Source organism: Eschrichtius robustus, chromosome 7 (assembly GCF_028021215.1).
Source record: "Eschrichtius robustus isolate mEscRob2 chromosome 7, mEscRob2.pri, whole genome shotgun sequence".
Classification (NCBI taxonomy): domain Eukaryota; kingdom Metazoa; phylum Chordata; class Mammalia; order Artiodactyla; family Eschrichtiidae; genus Eschrichtius; species Eschrichtius robustus.
Window position 1 is genome coordinate 49189256 of NC_090830.1, and position 20040 is coordinate 49209295.

A 20040-nucleotide genomic window follows, 5' to 3' on the forward strand; every position below is an offset into this window, starting at 1 on the left:
CACTCGGTGTACCATCTTCTGGGTTTCTCATGCATGTTTTCGATGTAGGAAGATGCCCTTGAACCTGGAGATTTGGCACCCTTGGGTTGGGTACCACGCAGTATTACTGTAAAGGGTCTGCGTTTGCTCACCCAACCTCACCAAAACTCTCAGCCCCAAGAGTGTCCACCCTTATGTCTCAATCAGCTGCGGGTCTAGATATGGTCTATCCAGGTGTCATCACAGCCCCTGAACGAATTTTGTAATAATTTCTCTCTCTTTCACTGTCTTTGTTTCACGGGTTTTTAAAATTAATTGATTTTTATAATGGGGTTTAGCTGCTTTTCACTGCTGTGTTTATGCAGCTTTACACCCATTTGACTCACTTACAGAGAGATATCAATACATAGGTTTTAAGATTCTTACTAGTCAGATATATTCCTGGGCGGTGAATAGGGGGTGTTGAGTCCAGTTCCCTGAGCAAGGAGTAGGTCTTGTCTATTATGTATTGGGTTTATGGAACGGTATCTGAGCTAATTTGAAACCCTTGTTTTAGGCATCACCCCACCTCACCTTTCCCGTTAGGCAGCCATAGTGTGTTTTCTAACCGTGTGACTCTGTTCTGTTTTGTAATTCAGTTCAAGGGTAGCGGTTTTTACATTCCCTCTATAAGTGATATCTTATGATAAGTGTCTTTTTCTGTGTGACTTATTTGACTTAGAATCGTCGTACCTAAATCCACTCATCATGCTGCTACTAGCCTTATGACGTTGATTTCATGGCTGAGTGATATTCCTTTGTACATAAGGACCACAACTTCTTTATCCATTTTTCTCTTTCCTGGGATATTTAAGGTGTAACGAAGTGGAGGTTCTTGTCAACAGAGCAGCCCTAAACTTTGGGGTGCTTGTGTCTTGCTGATTTTTAGTTTTCCCATTTTATACGCCCATGAGTGGAAGTGCCCTATGCTCTCTAAGCTGAGTTTTGTAAATGTTTCAGGACACACCGTACACTTCTCCAGAGTGGCTGTTGGCAATTTACATCCCGCCCATCAGCGTAGCAAGGCTCCCGTTTCTCCGTGGCCTGTCCTGCATTTCTGGTTTTGACACTTTATTCAGCATGGCCCTTTTGACCGATGGGAAGCGAGACTTCTTTGTAGCGCTGATTTGCCTTTCCAGGTTGCTTGGTTGGCCAAAAAGGGCGTATGCGTTTTTTCCTGAATATATTCAGGAAAAAACGCATACGCCCTTTTTGGCCAAGGGCATCATTGTCGAGGTTTTGCCGCTTTTCCTGTGCTTTAAAGGCGATTCGAATCTGCCTCCTGAAATCTGTTTCCTGCAATTCTGCCTTGCTTTCAAATCCTCGTTGTTGCCTTCCCTCAATATATTTGTAGACGAGAGTTATCATTTATACGTCTGCAGGTTTGTGAATTGCAGTGCCCCTGAGCTCCATTTTTCAACTCGCTCTCTTGGGAGCTGGCCGCAAAAGCGCAGGATTGCTTTAGGCCCTATTCTGCTTCCGGGCGGCAGACTGATCCTGTGCTTAATTCTTCTTCCTGATGGGAAAATAGAGTGACCTGTGCCTGTCCCAACACCTAGAGCTAGTCTCTCATTGGTTCCCCGTCTTCCCGTTCATCCTCAGTTCAAATTGCCACCTGTATGGAACAGGAGGTTAAAGGTGCTGATTCTCCAAGGAGGGAGATTGCTAGTAAAGCGGCTGGAATGGCGAACCCGAGCACAAGGAGATGAGAAAGGAGGTGCGTTTTAGAAACCTTTCCCGATCACTCGGTGGACCATCTTCTTGGTTTCTCATGCATGTTTTCGATGTAGGAAGATGCCCTTGAGCCTGGAGATTTGGGACCCATGGGATGGGTACCACGCAGTATTACTTTAAAGCGTCTGCGTTTGCTCACCCAACCTCACCAAACCTCTCAGCCCCAAGAGTGTCCACCCTTATGTCTCAATCAGCCTCGGGTCTAGATATGGTCAATCCAGGTGGCATCACAGCCCCTGAACGAATTTTGTAAGAATTTCTCTCTGTTTCACTGTCTTTGTTTCACGGGTTTTTAAAATTAATTGAGTTTTATAATGGGGTTTAGCTGCTTTTCACTGCTGTGTTTATGCAGCTTTACACCCACTTGACTCACTTACAGAGAGATATCAATACATAGGTTTTAAGATTCTTACTAGTCAGATATATTCCTGGGCGGTGAATAGGGGGTGTTGAGTCCAGTTCCCTGAGCAAGGAGTAGGTCTTGTCTATTACGTATTGGGTTTATGGAACGGTATCTGAGCTAATTTGAAACCCTTGTTTTAGGCATCACCCCACCTCACCTTTCCCGTTAGGCAGCCATAGTGTGTTTTCTAACCGTGTGACTCTGTTCTGTTTTGTAATTCAGTTCAAGGGTAGCGGTTTTTACATTCCCTCTATAAGTGATATCTTATGATAAGTGTCTTTTTCTGTGTGACTTATTTGACTTAGAATCGTCGTACCTAAATCCACTCATCATGCTGCTACTAGCCTTATGACGTTGATTTCATGGCTGAGTGATATTCCTTTGTACATAAGGACCACAACTTCTTTATCCATTTTTCTCTTTCCTGGGATATTTAAGGTGTAACGAAGTGGAGGTTCTTGTCAACAGAGCAGCCCTAAACTTTGGGGTGCTTGTGTCTTGCTGATTTTTAGTTTTCCCATTTTATACGCCCATGAGTGGAAGTGCCCTATGCTCTCTAAGCTGAGTTTTGTAAATGTTTCAGGACACACCGTACACTTCTCCAGAGTGGCTGTTGGCAATTTACATCCCGCCCATCAGCGTAGCAAGGCTCCCGTTTCTCCGTGGCCTGTCCTGCATTTCTGGTTTTGACACTTTATTCAGCATGGCCCTTTTGACCGATGGGAAGCGAGACTTCTTTGTAGCGCTGATTTGCCTTTCCAGGTTGCTTGGTTGGCCAAAAAGGGCGTATGCGTTTTGTCCTGAATATATTCAGGAAAAAACGCATACGCCCTTTTTGGCCAAGGGCATCATTGTCGAGGTTTTGCCGCTTTTCCTGTGCTTTAAAGGCGATTCGAATCTGCCTCCTGAAATCTGTTTCCTGCAATTCTGCCTTGCTTTCAAATCCTCTTTGTTGCCTTCCCTCAATATATTTGTAGACGAGAGTTATCATTTATAAGTCTGCAGGTTTGTGAATTGCAGTGCCCCTGAGCTCCATTTTTCAACTCGCTCTCTTGGGAGCTGGCCGCAAAAGCGCAGGATTGCTTTAGGCCCTATTCTGCTTCCGGGCGGCAGACTGAGCCTGTGGTTAAGTCTTCTTTCTGATGGGAAAATAGAGTGACCTGTGCCTGTCCCAACACCTAGAGCTAGTCTCTCATTGGTTCCCCCTCTTCCCGTTCATCCTCAGGACAAATTGCAACCTGTATGGAACAGGAGGTTAAAGGTGCTGATTCTCCAAGGAGGGAGATTGCTAGTAAAGCGGCTGGAATGGCGAACCCGAGCACAAGGAGATGAGAAAGGAGGTGCGTTTTAGAAACCTTTCCCGATCACTCGGTGGACCATCTTCTGGGTTTCTCATGCATGTTTTCGATGTAGGCAGATGCCCTTGAACCTGGAGATTTGGGACCCATGGGATGGGTACCACGCAGTATTACTTTAAAGCGTCTGCGTTTGCTCACCCAACCTCACCAAACCTCTCAGCCCCAAGAGTGTCCACCCTTATGTCTCAATCAGCTGCGGGTCTAGATATGGTCAATCCAGGTGGCATCACAGCCCCTGAACGAATTTTGTAAGAATTTCTCTCTCTTTCACTGTCTTTGTTTCACGGGTTTTTGAAATTAATTGAGTTTTATAATGGGGTTTAGCTGCTTTTCACTGCTGTGTTTATGCAGCTTTACACCCACTTGACTCACTTACAGAGAGATATCAATACATAGGTGTTGAGATTCTTACTAGTCAGATATATTCTTGGGCGGTGAATAGGGGGTGTTGAGTCCAGTTCCCTGAGCAAGGAGTAGGTCTTGTCTATTACGTATTGGGTTTATGGAACGGTATCTGAGCTAATTTGAAACCCTTGTTTTATGCATCACCCCACCTCACCTTTCCCGTTAGGCAGCCATAGTGTCTTTTCTAACCGTGTGACTCTGTTCTGTTTTGTAATTCAGTTCAAGGGTAGCGGTTTTTACATTCCCTCTATAAGTGATATCTTATGATAAGTGTCTTTTTCTGTGTGACTTATTTCACTTAGAATCGTCGTACCTAAATCCACTCATCATGCTGCTACTAGCCTTATGACGTTGATTTCATGGCTGAGTGATATTCCATTGTACATAAGGAGCACAACTTCTTTATCCATTTTTCTCTTTCCTGGGATATTTAAGGTGTAACGAAGTGGAGGTTCTTGTCAACAGAGCAGCCCTAAACTTTGGGGTGCTTGTGTCTTGCTGATTTTTAGTTTTCCCAATTTATACGCCCATGAGTGGAAGTGCCCTATGCTCTCTAAGCTGAGTTTTGTAAATGTTTCAGGACACACCGTACACTTCTCCAGAGTGGCTGTTGGCAATTTACATCCCGCCCATCAGCGTAGCAAGGCTCCCGTTTCTCCGTGGCCTGTCCTGCATTTCTGGTTTTGACACTTTATTCAGCATGGCCCTTTTGACCGATGGGAAGCGAGACTTCTTTGTAGCGCTGATTTGCCTTTCCAGGTTGCTTGGTTGGCCAAAAAGGGCGTATGCGTTTTTTCCTGAATATATTCAGGAAAAAACGCATACGCCCTTTTTGGCCAAGGGCATCATTGTCGAGGTTTTGCCGCTTTTCCTGTGCTTTAAAGGCGATTCGAATCTGCCTCCTGAAATCTGTTTCCTGCAATTCTGCCTTGCTTTCAAATCCTCTTTGTTGCCTTCCCTCAATATATTTGTAGACGAGAGTTATCATTTATAAGTCTGCAGGTTTGTGAATTGCAGTGCCCCTGAGCTCCATTTTTCAACTCGCTCTCTTGGGAGCTGGCCGCAAAAGCGCAGGATTGCTTTAGGCCCTATTCTGCTTCCGGGCGGCAGACTGAGCCTGTGGTTAAGTCTTCTTCCTGATGGGAAACTAGAGTGACCTGTGCCTGTCCCAACACCTAGAGCTAGTCTCTCATTGGTTCCCCGTCTTCCCGTTCATCCTCAGTTCAAATTGCCACCTGTATCGAACAGGAGGTTAAAGGTGCTGATTCTCCAAGGAGGGAGATTGCTAGTAAAGCCGCTGGAATGGCGAACCCGAGCACAAGGAGATGAGAAATGAGGTGCGTTTTAGAAACCTTTCCCGATCACTCGGTGGACCATCTTCTGGGTTTCTCATGCATGTTTTCGATGTAGGCAGATGCCCTTGAACCTGGAGATTTGGGACCCATGGGATGGGTACCACGCAGTATTACTTTAAAGCGTCTGCGTTTGCTCACCCAACCTCACCAAACCTCTCAGCCCTAAGAGTGTCCACCCTTATGTCTCAATCAGCTGCGGGTCTAGACATGGTCAATCCAGGTGGCATCACAGCCCCTGAACGAATTTTGTAAGAATTTCTCTCTCTTTCACTGTCTTTGTTTCACGGGTTTTTGAAATTAATTGAGTTTTATAATGGGGTTTAGCTGCTTTTCACTGCTGTGTTTATGCAGCTTTACACCCACTTGACTCACTTACAGAGAGATATCAATACATAGGTGTTGAGATTCTTACTAGTCAGATATATTCTTGGGCGGTGAATAGGGGGTGTTGAGTCCAGTTCCCTGAGCAAGGAGTAGGTCTTGTCTATTACGTATTGGGTTTATGGAACGGTATCTGAGCTAATTTGAAATCGTTGTTTTATGCATCACCCCACCTCACCTTTCCCGTTAGGCAGCCATAGTGTCTTTTCTAACCGTATGACTCTGTTCTGTTTTGTAATTCAGTTCAAGGGTAGCGGTTTTTACATTCCCTCTATAAGTGATATCTTATGATAAGTGTCTTTTTCTGTGTGACTTATTTCACTTAGAATCGTCGTACCTAAATCCACTCATCATGCTGCTACTAGCCTTATGACGTTGATTTCATGGCTGAGTGATATTCCATTGTACATAAGGAGCACAACTTCTTTATCCATTTTTCTCTTTCCTGGGATATTTAAGGTGTAACGAAGTGGAGGTTCTTGTCAACAGAGCAGCCCTAAACTTTGGGGTGCTTGTGTCTTGCTGATTTTTAGTTTTCCCAATTTATACGCCCATGAGTGGAAGTGCCCTATGCTCTCTAAGCTGAGTTTTGTAAATGTTTCAGGACACACCGTACACTTCTCCTGAGTGGCTGTTGGCAATTTACATCCCGCCCATCAGCGTAGCAAGGCTCCCGTTTCTCCGTGGCCTGTCCTGCATTTCTGGTTTTGACACTTTATTCAGCATGGCCCTTTTGACCGATGGGAAGCGAGACTTCTTTGTAGCGCTGATTTGCCTTTCCAGGTTGCTTGGTTGGCCAAAAAGGGCGTATGCGTTTTTTCCTGAATATATTCAGGAAAAAACGCATACGCCCTTTTTGGCCAAGGGCATCATTGTCGAGGTTTTGCCGCTTTTCCTGTGCTTTAAAGGCGATTCGAATCTGCCTCCTGAAATCTGTTTCCTGCAATTCTGCCTTGCTTTCAAATCCTCTTTGTTGCCTTCCCTCAATATATTTGTAGACGAGAGTTATCATTTATAAGTCTGCAGGTTTGTGAATTGCAGTGCCCCTGAGCTCCATTTTTCAACTCGCTCTCTTGGGAGCTGGCCGCAAAAGCGCAGGATTGCTTTAGGCCCTATTCTGCTTCCGGGCGGCAGACTGAGCCTGTGGTTAAGTCTTCTTCCTGATGGGAAACTAGAGTGACCTGTGCCTGTCCCAACACCTAGAGCTAGTCTCTCATTGGTTCCCCGTCTTCCCGTTCATCCTCAGTTCAAATTGCCACCTGTATGGAACAGGAGGTTAAAGGTGCTGATTCTCCAAGGAGGGAGATTGCTAGTAAAGCCGCTGGAATGGCGAACCCGAGCACAAGGAGATGAGAAATGAGGTGCGTTTTAGAAACCTTTCCCGATCACTCGGTGGACCATCTTCTGGGTTTCTCATGCATGTTTTCGATGTAGGCAGATGCCCTTGAACCTGGAGATTTGGGACCCATGGGATGGGTACCACGCAGTATTACTTTAAAGCGTCTGCGTTTGCTCACCCAACCTCACCAAACCTCTCAGCCCTAAGAGTGTCCACCCTTATGTCTCAATCAGCTGCGGGTCTAGACATGGTCAATCCAGGTGGCATCACAGCCCCTGAACGAATTTTGTAAGAATTTCTCTCTCTTTCACTGTCTTTGTTTCACGGGTTTTTGAAATTAATTGAGTTTTATAATGGGGTTTAGCTGCTTTTCACTGCTGTGTTTATGCAGCTTTACACCCACTTGACTCACTTACAGAGAGATATCAATACATAGGTTTTAAGATTCTTACTAGTCAGATATATTACTTGGCGGTGAATAGGGGGTGTTGAGTCCAGTTCCCTGAGCAAGGAGTAGGTCTTGTCTATTACGTATTGGGTTTATGGAACGGTATCTGAGCTAATTTGAAACCCTTGTTTTATGCATCACCCCACCTCACCTTTCCCGTTAGGCAGCCATAGTGTCTTTTCTAACCGTGTGACTCTGTTCTGTTTTGTAATTCAGTTCAAGGGTAGCGGTTTTTACATTCCCTCTATAAGTGATATCTTATGATAAGTGTCTTTTTCTGTGTGACTTATTTCACTTAGAATCGTCGTACCTAAATCCACTCATCATGCTGCTACTAGCCTTATGACGTTGATTTCATGGCTGAGTGATATTCCATTGTACATAAGGAGCACAACTTCTTTATCCATTTTTATCTTTCCTGGGATATTTAAGGTGTAACGAAGTGGAGGTTCTTGTCAACAGAGCAGCCCTAAACTTTGGGGTGCTTGTGTCTTGCTGATTTTTAGTTTTCCCAATTTATACGCCCATGAGTGGAAATGCCCTATGCTCTCTAAGCTGAGTTTTGTAAATGTTTCAGGACACACCGTACACTTCTCCAGAGTGGCTGTTGGCAATTTACATCCCGCCCATCAGCGTAGCAAGGCTCCCGTTTCTCCGTGGCCTGTCCTGCATTTCTGGTTTTGACACTTTATTCAGCATTGCCCTTTTGACCGATGGGAAGCGAGACTTCTTTGTAGCGCTGATTTGCCTTTCCAGGTTGCTTGGTTGGCCAAAAAGGGCATATGCGTTTTTTCCTGAATATATTCAGGAAAAAACGCATATGCCCTTTTTGGCCAAGGGCATCATTGTCGAGGTTTTGCCGCTTTTCCTGTGCTTTAAAGGCGATTCGAATCTGCCTCCTGAAATCTGTTTCCTGCAATTCTGCCTTGCTTTCAAATCCTCTTTGTTGCCTTCCCTCAATATATTTGTAGACGAGAGTTATCATTTATAAGTCTGCAGGTTTGTGAATTGCAGTGCCCCTGAGCTCCATTTTTCAACTCGCTCTCTTGGGAGCAGGCCGCAAAAGCGCAGGATTGCTTTAGGCCCTATTCTGCTTCCGGGCGGCAGACTGAGCCTGTGGTTAAGTCTTCTTCCTGATGGGAAACTAGAGTGACCTGTGCCTGTCCCAACACCTAGAGCTAGTCTCTCATTGGTTCCCCGTCTTCCCGTTCATCCTCAGTTCAAATTGCCACCTGTATGGAACAGGAGGTTAAAGGTGCTGATTCTCCAAGGAGGGAGATTGCTAGTAAAGCGGCTGGAATGGCGAACCCGAGCACAAGGAGATGAGAAATGAGGTGCGTTTTAGAAACCTTTCCCGATCACTCGGTGGACCATCTTCTGGGTTTCTCATGCATGTTTTCGATGTAGGCAGATGCCCTTGAACCTGGAGATTTGGGACCCATGGGATGGGTACCACGCAGTATTACTTTAAAGCGTCTGCGTTTGCTCACCCAACCTCACCAAACCTCTCAGCCCTAAGAGTGTCCACCCTTATGTCTCAATCAGCTGCGGGTCTAGACATGGTCAATCCAGGTGGCATCACAGCCCCTGAACGAATTTTGTAAGAATTTCTCTCTCTTTCACTGTCTTTGTTTCACGGGTTTTTAAAATTATTTGAGTTTTATAATGGGGTTTAGCTGCTTTTCACTGCTGTGTTTATGCAGCTTTACACCCACTTGACTCCCTTACAGAGAGATATCAATACATAGGTTTTAAGATTCTTACTAATCAGATATATTCTTGGGCGGTGAATAGGGGGTGTTGAGTGAAGTTCCCTGAGCAAGGAGTAGGTCTTGTCTATTACGTATTGGGTTTATGGAATGGTATCTGAGCTAATTTGAAACCCTTGTTTTAGGCATCACCCCACCTCACCTTTCCCGTTAGGCAGCCATAGTGTGTTTTCTAACCGTGTGACTCTGTTCTGTTTTGTAATTCAGTTCAAGGGTAGCGGTTTTTACATTCCCTCTATAAGTGATATCTTATGATAAGTGTCTTTTTCTGTGTGACTTATTTCACTTAGAATCGTCGTACCTAAATGCACTCATCATGCTGCTACTAGCCTTATGACGTTGATTTCATGGCTGAGTGATATTCCATTGTACGTAAGGAGCACAACTTCTTTATCCATTTTTCTCTTTCCTGGGATATTTAAGGTGTAACGAAGTGGAGGTTCTTGTCAACAGAGCAGCCCTAAACTTTGGGGTGCTTGTGTCTTGCTGATTTTTAGTTTTCCCAATTCATACGCCCATGAGTGGAAGTGCCCTATGCTCTCTAAGCTGAGTTTTGTAAATGTTTCAGGACACACCGTACACTTCTCCAGAGTGGCTGTTGGCAATTTACATCCCGCCCATCAGCGTAGCAAGGCTCCCGTTTCTCCGTGGCCTGTCCTGCATTTCTGGTTTTGACACTTTATTCAGCATGGCCCTTTTGACCGATGGGAAGCGAGACTTCTTTGTAGCGCTGATTTGCCTTTCCAGGTTGCTTGGTTGGCCAAAAAGGGCGTATGCGTTTTTTCCTGAATATATTCAGGAAAAAACGCATACGCCCTTTTTGGCCAAGGGCATCATTGTCGAGGTTTTGCCGCTTTTCCTGTGCTTTAAAGGCGATTCGAATCTGCCTCCTGAAATCTGTTTCCTGCAATTCTGCCTTGCTTTCAAATCCTCTTTGTTGCCTTCCCTCAATATATTTGTAGACGAGAGTTATCATTTATAAGTCTGCAGGTTTGTGAATTGCAGTGCCCCTGAGCTCCATTTTTCAACTCGCTCTCTTGGGAGCTGGCCGCAAAAGCGCAGGATTGCTTTAGGCCCTATTCTGCTTCCGGGCGGCAGACTGAGCCTGTGGTTAATTCTTCTTCCTGATGGGAAAATAGAGTGACCTGTGCCTGTCCCAACACCTAGAGCTAGTCTCTCTTTGGTTCCCCGTCTTCCCGTTCATCCTCAGTTCAAATTGCCACCTGTATGGAACAGGAGGTTAAAGGTGCTGATTCTCCAAGGAGGGAGATTGCTAGTAAAGCGGCTGGAATGGCGAACCCGAGCACAAGGAGATGAGAAATGAGGTGCGTTTTAGAAACCTTTCCCGATCACTCGGTGGACCATCTTCTGGGTTTCTCATGCATGTTTTCGATGTAGGCAGATGCCCTTGAACCTGGAGTTTTGGGACCCATGGGATGGGTACCACGCAGTATTACTTTAAAGCGTCTGTGTTTGCTCACCCAACCTCACCAAACCTCTCAGCCCTAAGAGTGTCCACCCTTATGTCTCAATCAGCTGCGGGTCTAGACATGGTCAATCCAGGTGGCATCACAGCCCCTGAACGAATTTTGTAAGAATTTCTCTCTCTTTCACTGTCTTTGTTTCACGGGTTTTTAAAATTATTTGAGTTTTATAATGGGGTTTAGCTGCTTTTCACTGCTGTGTTTATGCAGCTTTACACCCACTTGACTCACTTACAGAGAGATATCAATACATAGGTTTTAAGATTCTTACTAGTCAGATATATTCTTGGGCGGTGAATAGGGGGTGTTGAGTCCAGTTCCCTGAGCAAGGAGTAGGTCTTGTCTATTACGTATTGGGTTTATGGAACGGTATCTGAGCTAATTTGAAACCCTTGTTTTAGGCATCACCCCACCTCACCTTTCCCGTTAGGCAGCCATAGTGTCTTTTCTAACCGTATGACTCTGTTCTGTTTTGTAATTCAGTTCAAGGGTAGCGGTTTTTACATTCCCTCTATAAGTGATATCTTATGATAAGTGTCTTTTTCTGTGTGACTTATTTCACTTAGAATCGTCGTACCTAAATCCACTCATCATGCTGCTACTAGCCTTATGACGTTGATTTCATGGCTGAGTGATATTCCATTGTACATAAGGAGCACAACTTCTTTATCCATTTTTCTCTTTCCTGGGATATTTAAGGTGTAACGAAGTGGAGGTTCTTGTCAACAGAGCAGCCCTAAACTTTGGGGTGCTTGTGTCTTGCTGATTTTTAGTTTTCCCAATTTATACGCCCATGAGTGGAAGTGCCCTATGCTCTCTAAGCTGAGTTTTGTAAATGTTTCAGGACACACCGTACACTTCTCCTGAGTGGCTGTTGGCAATTTACATCCCGCCCATCAGCGTAGCAAGGCTCCCGTTTCTCCGTGGCCTGTCCTGCATTTCTGGTTTTGACACTTTATTCAGCATGGCCCTTTTGACCGATGGGAAGCGAGACTTCTTTGTAGCGCTGATTTGCCTTTCCAGGTTGCTTGGTTGGCCAAAAAGGGCGTATGCGTTTTTTCCTGAATATATTCAGGAAAAAACGCATACGCCCTTTTTGGCCAAGGGCATCATTGTCGAGGTTTTGCCGCTTTTCCTGTGCTTTAAAGGCGATTCGAATCTGCCTCCTGAAATCTGTTTCCTGCAATTCTGCCTTGCTTTCAAATCCTCTTTGTTGCCTTCCCTCAATATATTTGTAGACGAGAGTTATCATTTATAAGTCTGCAGGTTTGTGAATTGCAGTGCCCCTGAGCTCCATTTTTCAACTCGCTCTCTTGGGAGCTGGCCGCAAAAGCGCAGGATTGCTTTAGGCCCTATTCTGCTTCCGGGCGGCAGACTGAGCCTGTGGTTAAGTCTTCTTCCTGATGGGAAACTAGAGTGACCTGTGCCTGTCCCAACACCTAGAGCTAGTCTCTCATTGGTTCCCCGTCTTCCCGTTCATCCTCAGTTCAAATTGCCACCTGTATGGAACAGGAGGTTAAAGGTGCTGATTCTCCAAGGAGGGAGATTGCTAGTAAAGCCGCTGGAATGGCGAACCCGAGCACAAGGAGATGAGAAATGAGGTGCGTTTTAGAAACCTTTCCCGATCACTCGGTGGACCATCTTCTGGGTTTCTCATGCATGTTTTCGATGTAGGCAGATGCCCTTGAACCTGGAGATTTGGGACCCATGGGATGGGTACCACGCAGTATTACTTTAAAGCGTCTGCGTTTGCTCACCCAACCTCACCAAACCTCTCAGCCCTAAGAGTGTCCACCCTTATGTCTCAATCAGCTGCGGGTCTAGACATGGTCAATCCAGGTGGCATCACAGCCCCTGAACGAATTTTGTAAGAATTTCTCTCTCTTTCACTGTCTTTGTTTCACGGGTTTTTGAAATTAATTGAGTTTTATAATGGGGTTTAGCTGCTTTTCACTGCTGTGTTTATGCAGCTTTACACCCACTTGACTCACTTACAGAGAGATATCAATACATAGGTTTTAAGATTCTTACTAGTCAGATATATTACTTGGCGGTGAATAGGGGGTGTTGAGTCCAGTTCCCTGAGCAAGGAGTAGGTCTTGTCTATTACGTATTGGGTTTATGGAACGGTATCTGAGCTAATTTGAAACCCTTGTTTTATGCATCACCCCACCTCACCTTTCCCGTTAGGCAGCCATAGTGTCTTTTCTAACCGTGTGACTCTGTTCTGTTTTGTAATTCAGTTCAAGGGTAGCGGTTTTTACATTCCCTCTATAAGTGATATCTTATGATAAGTGTCTTTTTCTGTGTGACTTATTTCACTTAGAATCGTCGTACCTAAATCCACTCATCATGCTGCTACTAGCCTTATGACGTTGATTTCATGGCTGAGTGATATTCCATTGTACATAAGGAGCACAACTTCTTTATCCATTTTTATCTTTCCTGGGATATTTAAGGTGTAACGAAGTGGAGGTTCTTGTCAACAGAGCAGCCCTAAACTTTGGGGTGCTTGTGTCTTGCTGATTTTTAGTTTTCCCAATTTATACGCCCATGAGTGGAAATGCCCTATGCTCTCTAAGCTGAGTTTTGTAAATGTTTCAGGACACACCGTACACTTCTCCAGAGTGGCTGTTGGCAATTTACATCCCGCCCATCAGCGTAGCAAGGCTCCCGTTTCTCCGTGGCCTGTCCTGCATTTCTGGTTTTGACACTTTATTCAGCATTGCCCTTTTGACCGATGGGAAGCGAGACTTCTTTGTAGCGCTGATTTGCCTTTCCAGGTTGCTTGGTTGGCCAAAAAGGGCATATGCGTTTTTTCCTGAATATATTCAGGAAAAAACGCATATGCCCTTTTTGGCCAAGGGCATCATTGTCGAGGTTTTGCCGCTTTTCCTGTGCTTTAAAGGCGATTCGAATCTGCCTCCTGAAATCTGTTTCCTGCAATTCTGCCTTGCTTTCAAATCCTCTTTGTTGCCTTCCCTCAATATATTTGTAGACGAGAGTTATCATTTATAAGTCTGCATGTTTGTGAATTGCAGTGCCCCTGAGCTCCATTTTTCAACTCGCTCTCTTGGGAGCAGGCCGCAAAAGCGCAGGATTGCTTTAGGCCCTATTCTGCTTCCGGGCGGCAGACTGAGCCTGTGGTTAAGTCTTCTTCCTGATGGGAAACTAGAGTGACCTGTGCCTGTCCCAACACCTAGAGCTAGTCTCTCATTGGTTCCCCGTCTTCCCGTTCATCCTCAGTTCAAATTGCCACCTGTATGGAACAGGAGGTTAAAGGTGCTGATTCTCCAAGGAGGGAGATTGCTAGTAAAGCGGCTGGAATGGCGAACCCGAGCACAAGGAGATGAGAAATGAGGTGCGTTTTAGAAACCTTTCCCGATCACTCGGTGGACCATCTTCTGGGTTTCTCATGCATGTTTTCGATGTAGGCAGATGCCCTTGAACCTGGAGATTTGGGACCCATGGGATGGGTACCACGCAGTATTACTTTAAAGCGTCTGCGTTTGCTCACCCAACCTCACCAAACCTCTCAGCCCTAAGAGTGTCCACCCTTATGTCTCAATCAGCTGCGGGTCTAGACATGGTCAATCCAGGTGGCATCACAGCCCCTGAACGAATTTTGTAAGAATTTCTCTCTCTTTCACTGTCTTTGTTTCACGGGTTTTTAAAATTATTTGAGTTTTATAATGGGGTTTAGCTGCTTTTCACTGCTGTGTTTATGCAGCTTTACACCCACTTGACTCCCTTACAGAGAGATATCAATACATAGGTTTTAAGATTCTTACTAATCAGATATATTCTTGGGCGGTGAATAGGGGGTGTTGAGTGAAGTTCCCTGAGCAAGGAGTAGGTCTTGTCTATTACGTATTGGGTTTATGGAATGGTATCTGAGCTAATTTGAAACCCTTGTTTTAGGCATCACCCCACCTCACCTTTCCCGTTAGGCAGCCATAGTGTGTTTTCTAACCGTGTGACTCTGTTCTGTTTTGTAATTCAGTTCAAGGGTAGCGGTTTTTACATTCCCTCTATAAGTGATATCTTATGATAAGTGTCTTTTTCTGTGTGACTTATTTCACTTAGAATCGTCGTACCTAAATGCACTCATCATGCTGCTACTAGCCTTATGACGTTGATTTCATGGCTGAGTGATATTCCATTGTACGTAAGGAGCACAACTTCTTTATCCATTTTTCTCTTTCCTGGGATATTTAAGGTGTAACGAAGTGGAGGTTCTTGTCAACAGAGCAGCCCTAAACTTTGGGGTGCTTGTGTCTTGCTGATTTTTAGTTTTCCCAATTCATACGCCCATGAGTGGAAGTGCCCTATGCTCTCTAAGCTGAGTTTTGTAAATGTTTCAGGACACACCGTACACTTCTCCAGAGTGGCTGTTGGCAATTTACATCCCGCCCATCAGCGTAGCAAGGCTCCCGTTTCTCCGTGGCCTGTCCTGCATTTCTGGTTTTGACACTTTATTCAGCATGGCCCTTTTGACCGATGGGAAGCGAGACTTCTTTGTAGCGCTGATTTGCCTTTCCAGGTTGCTTGGTTGGCCAAAAAGGGCGTATGCGTTTTTTCCTGAATATATTCAGGAAAAAACGCATACGCCCTTTTTGGCCAAGGGCATCATTGTCGAGGTTTTGCCGCTTTTCCTGTGCTTTAAAGGCGATTCGAATCTGCCTCCTGAAATCTGTTTCCTGCAATTCTGCCTTGCTTTCAAATCCTCTTTGTTGCCTTCCCTCAATATATTTGTAGACGAGAGTTATCATTTATAAGTCTGCAGGTTTGTGAATTGCAGTGCCCCTGAGCTCCATTTTTCAACTCGCTCTCTTGGGAGCTGGCCGCAAAAGCGCAGGATTGCTTTAGGCCCTATTCTGCTTCCGGGCGGCAGACTGAGCCTGTGGTTAATTCTTCTTCCTGATGGGAAAATAGAGTGACCTGTGCCTGTCCCAACACCTAGAGCTAGTCTCTCTTTGGTTCCCCGTCTTCCCGTTCATCCTCAGTTCAAATTGCCACCTGTATGGAACAGGAGGTTAAAGGTGCTGATTCTCCAAGGAGGGAGATTGCTAGTAAAGCGGCTGGAATGGCGAACCCGAGCACAAGGAGATGAGAAATGAGGTGCGTTTTAGAAACCTTTCCCGATGACTCGGTGGACCATCTTCTGGGTTTCTCATGCATGTTTTCGATGTAGGCAGATGCCCTTGAACCTGGAGTTTTGGGACCCATGGGATGGGTACCACGCAGTATTACTTTAAAGCGTCTGTGTTTGCTCACCCAACCTCACCAAACCTCTCAGCCCTAAGAGTGTCCACCCTTATGTCTCAATCAGCTGCGGGTCTAGACATGGTCAATCCAGGTGGCATCACAGCCCCTGAACGAATTTTGTAAGAATTTCTCTCTCTTTCACTGTCTTTGTTTCACGGGTTTTTAAAATTATTTGAGTTTTATAATGGGGTTTAGCTGCTTTTCACTGCTGTGTTTATGCAGCTTTACACCCACTTGACTCACTTACAGAGAGATATCAATACATAGGTTTTAAGATTCTTACTAGTCAGATATATTCTTGGGCGGTGAATAGGGGGTGTTGAGTCCAGTTCCCTGAGCAAGGAGTAGGTCTTTTCTATTACGTATTGGGTTTATGGAACGGTATCTGAGCTAATTTGAAACCCTTGTTTTAGGCATCACCCCACCTCACCTTTCCCGTTAGGCAGCCATAGTGTGTTTTCTAACCGTGTGACTCTGTTCTGTTTTGTAATTCAGTTCAAGGGTAGCGGTTTTTACATTCCCTCTATAAGTGATATCTTATGATAAGTGTCTTTTTCTGTGTGACTTATTTCACTTAGAATCGTCGTACCTAAATGCACTCATCATGCTGCTACTAGCCTTATGACGTTGATTTCATGGCTGAGTGATATTCCATTGTACGTAAGGAGCACAACTTCTTTATCCATTTTTCTCTTTCCTGGGATATGTAAGGTGTAACGAAGTGGAGGTTCTTGTCAACAGAGCAGCCCTAAACTTTGGGGTGCTTGTGTCTTGCTGATTTTTAGTTTTCCCAATTCATACGCCCATGAGTGGAAGTGCCCTATGCTCTCTAAGCTGAGTTTTGTAAATGTTTCAGGACACACCGTACACTTCTCCAGAGTGGCTGTTGGCAATTTACATCCCGCCCATCAGCGTAGCAAGGCTCCCGTTTCTCCGTGGCCTGTCCTGCATTTCTGGTTTTGACACTTTATTCAGCATGGCCCTTTTGACCGATGGGAAGCGAGACTTCTTTGTAGCGCTGATTTGCCTTTCCAGGTTGCCTGGTTGGCCAAAAAGGGCGTATGCGTTTTTTCCTGAATATATTCAGGAAAAAACGCATACGCCCTTTTTGGCCAAGGGCATCATTGTCGAGGTTTTGCCGCTTTTCCTGTGCTTTAAAGGCGATTCGAATCTGCCTCCTGAAATCTGTTTCCTGCAATTCTGCCTTGCTTTCAAATCCTCTTTGTTGCCTTCCCTCAATATATTTGTAGACGAGAGTTATCATTTATAAGTCTGCAGGTTTGTGAATTGCAGTGCCCCTGAGCTCCATTTTTCAACTCGCTCTCTTGGGAGCTGGCCGCAAAAGCGCAGGATTGCTTTAGGCCCTATTCTGCTTCCGGGCGGCAGACTGAGCCTGTGGTTAAGTCTTCTTCCTGATGGGAAACTAGAGTGACCTGTGCCTGTCCCAACACCTAGAGCTAGTCTCTCATTGGTTCCCCGTCTTCCCGTTCATCCTCAGTTCAAATTGCCACCTGTATGGAACAGGAGGTTAAAGGTGCTGATTCTCCAAGGAGGGAGATTGCTAGTAAAGCGGCTGGAATGGCGAACCCGAGCACAAGGAGATGAGAAATGAGGTGTGTTTTAGAAACCTTTCCCGATCACTCGGTGGCCCATCTTCTGGGTTTCTCATGCATGTTTTCGATGTAGGAAGATGCCCTTGAACCTGGAGATTTGGGACCCATGGGATGGATACCACGCAGTATTACTTTAAAGCGTCTGCGTTTGCTCACCCAACCTCACCAAACCTCTCAGCCCTAAGAGTGTCCACCCTTATGTCTCAATCAGCTGCGGGTCTAGACATGGTCAATCCAGGTGGCATCACAGCCCCTGAACGAATTTTGTAAGAATTTCTCTCTCTTTCACTGTCTTTGTTTCACGGGTTTTTAAAATTATTTGAGTTTTATAATGGGGTTTAGCTGCTTTTCACTGCTGTGTTTATGCAGCTTTACACCCACTTGACTCACTTACAGAGAGATATCAATACATAGGTTTTAAAATTCTTACTAGTCAGATATATTCTTGGGCGGTGAATAGGGGGTGTTGAGTCCAGTTCCCTGAGCAAGGAGTAGGTCTTGTCTATTACGTATTCGGTTTATGGAACGGTATCTGAGCTAATTTGAAACCCTTGTTTTAGGCATCACCCCACCTCACCTTTCCCGTTAGGCAGCCATAGTGTGTTTTCTAACCGTGTGACTCTGTTCTGTTTTGTAATTCAGTTCAAGGGTAGCGGTTTTTACATTCCCTCTATAAGTGATATCTTATGATAAGTGTCTTTTTCTGTGTGACTTATTTCACTTAGAATCGTCGTACCTAAATGCACTCATCATGCTGCTACTAGCCTTATGACGTTGATTTCATGGCTGAGTGATATTCCATTGTACGTAAGGAGCACAACTTCTTTATCCATTTTTCTCTTTCCTGGGATATTTAAGGTGTAACGAAGTGGAGGTTCTTGTCAACAGAGCAGCCCTAAACTTTGGGGTGCTTGTGTCTTGCTGATTTTTAGTTTTCCCAATTCATACGCCCATGAGTGGAAGTGCCCTATGCTCTCTAAGCTGAGTTTTGTAAATGTTTCAGGACACACCGTACACTTCTCCAGAGTGGCTGTTGGCAATTTACATCCCGCCCATCAGCGTAGCAAGGCTCCCGTTTCTCCGTGGCCTGTCCTGCATTTCTGGTTTTGACACTTTATTCAGCATGGCCCTTTTGACCGATGGGAAGCGAGACTTCTTTGTAGCGCTGATTTGCCTTTCCAGGTTGCTTGGTTGGCCAAAAAGGGCGTATGCGTTTTTTCCTGAATATATTCAGGAAAAAACGCATACGCCCTTTTTGGCCAAGGGCATCATTGTCGAGGTTTTGCCGCTTTTCCTGTGCTTTAAAGGCGATTCGAATCTGCCTCCTGAAATCTGTTTCCTGCAATTCTGCCTTGCTTTCAAATCCTCTTTGTTGCCTTCCCTCAATATATTTGTAGACGAGAGTTATCATTTATAAGTCTGCAGGTTGGTGAATTGCAGTGCCCCTGAGCTCCATTTTTCAACTCGCTCTCTTGGGAGCTGGCCGCAAAAGCGCAGGATTGCTTTAGGCCCTATTCTGCTTCCGGGCGGCAGACAGAGCCTGTGGTTAAGTCTTCTTCCTGATGGGAAACTAGAGTGACCTGTGCCTGTCCCAACACCTAGAGCTAGTCTCTCATTGGTTCCCCGTCTTCCCGTTCATCCTCAGTTCAAATTGCCACCTGTATGGAACAGGAGGTTAAAGGTGCTGATTCTCCAAGGAGGGAGATTGCTAGTAAAGCGGCTGGAATGGCGAACCCGAGCACAAGGAGATGAGAAATGAGGTGTGTTTTAGAAACCTTTCCCGATCACTCGGTGGACCATCTTCTGGGTTTCTCATGCATGTTTTCGATGTAGGCAGATGCCCTTGAACCTGGAGATTTGGGACCCATGGGATGGGTACCACGCAGTATTACTTTAAAGCGTCTGTGTTTGCTCACCCAACCTCACCAAACCTCTCAGCCCTAAGAGTGTCCACCCTTATGTCTCAATCAGCTGCGGGTCTAGACATGGTCAATCCAGGTGGCATCACAGCCCCTGAACGAATTTTGTAAGAATTTCTCTCTCTTTCACTGTCTTTGTTTCACGGGTTTTTAAAATTATTTGAGTTTTATAATGGGGTTTAGCTGCTTTTCACTGCTGTGTTTATGCAGCTTTACACCCACTTGACTCCCTTACAGAGAGATATCAATACATAGGTTTTAAGATTCTTACTAATCAGATATATTCTTGGGCGGTGAATAGGGGGTGTTGAGTGAAGTTCCCTGAGCAAGGAGTAGGTCTTGTCTATTACGTATTGGGTTTATGGAACGGTATCTGAGCTAATTTGAAACCCTTGTTTTATGCATCACCCCACCTCACCTTTCCCGTTAGGCAGCCATAGTGTGTTTTCTAACCGTGTGACTCTGTTCTGTTTTGTAATTCAGTTCAAGGGTAGCGGTTTTTACATTCCCTCTCTAAGTGATATCTTATGATAAGTGTCTTTTTCT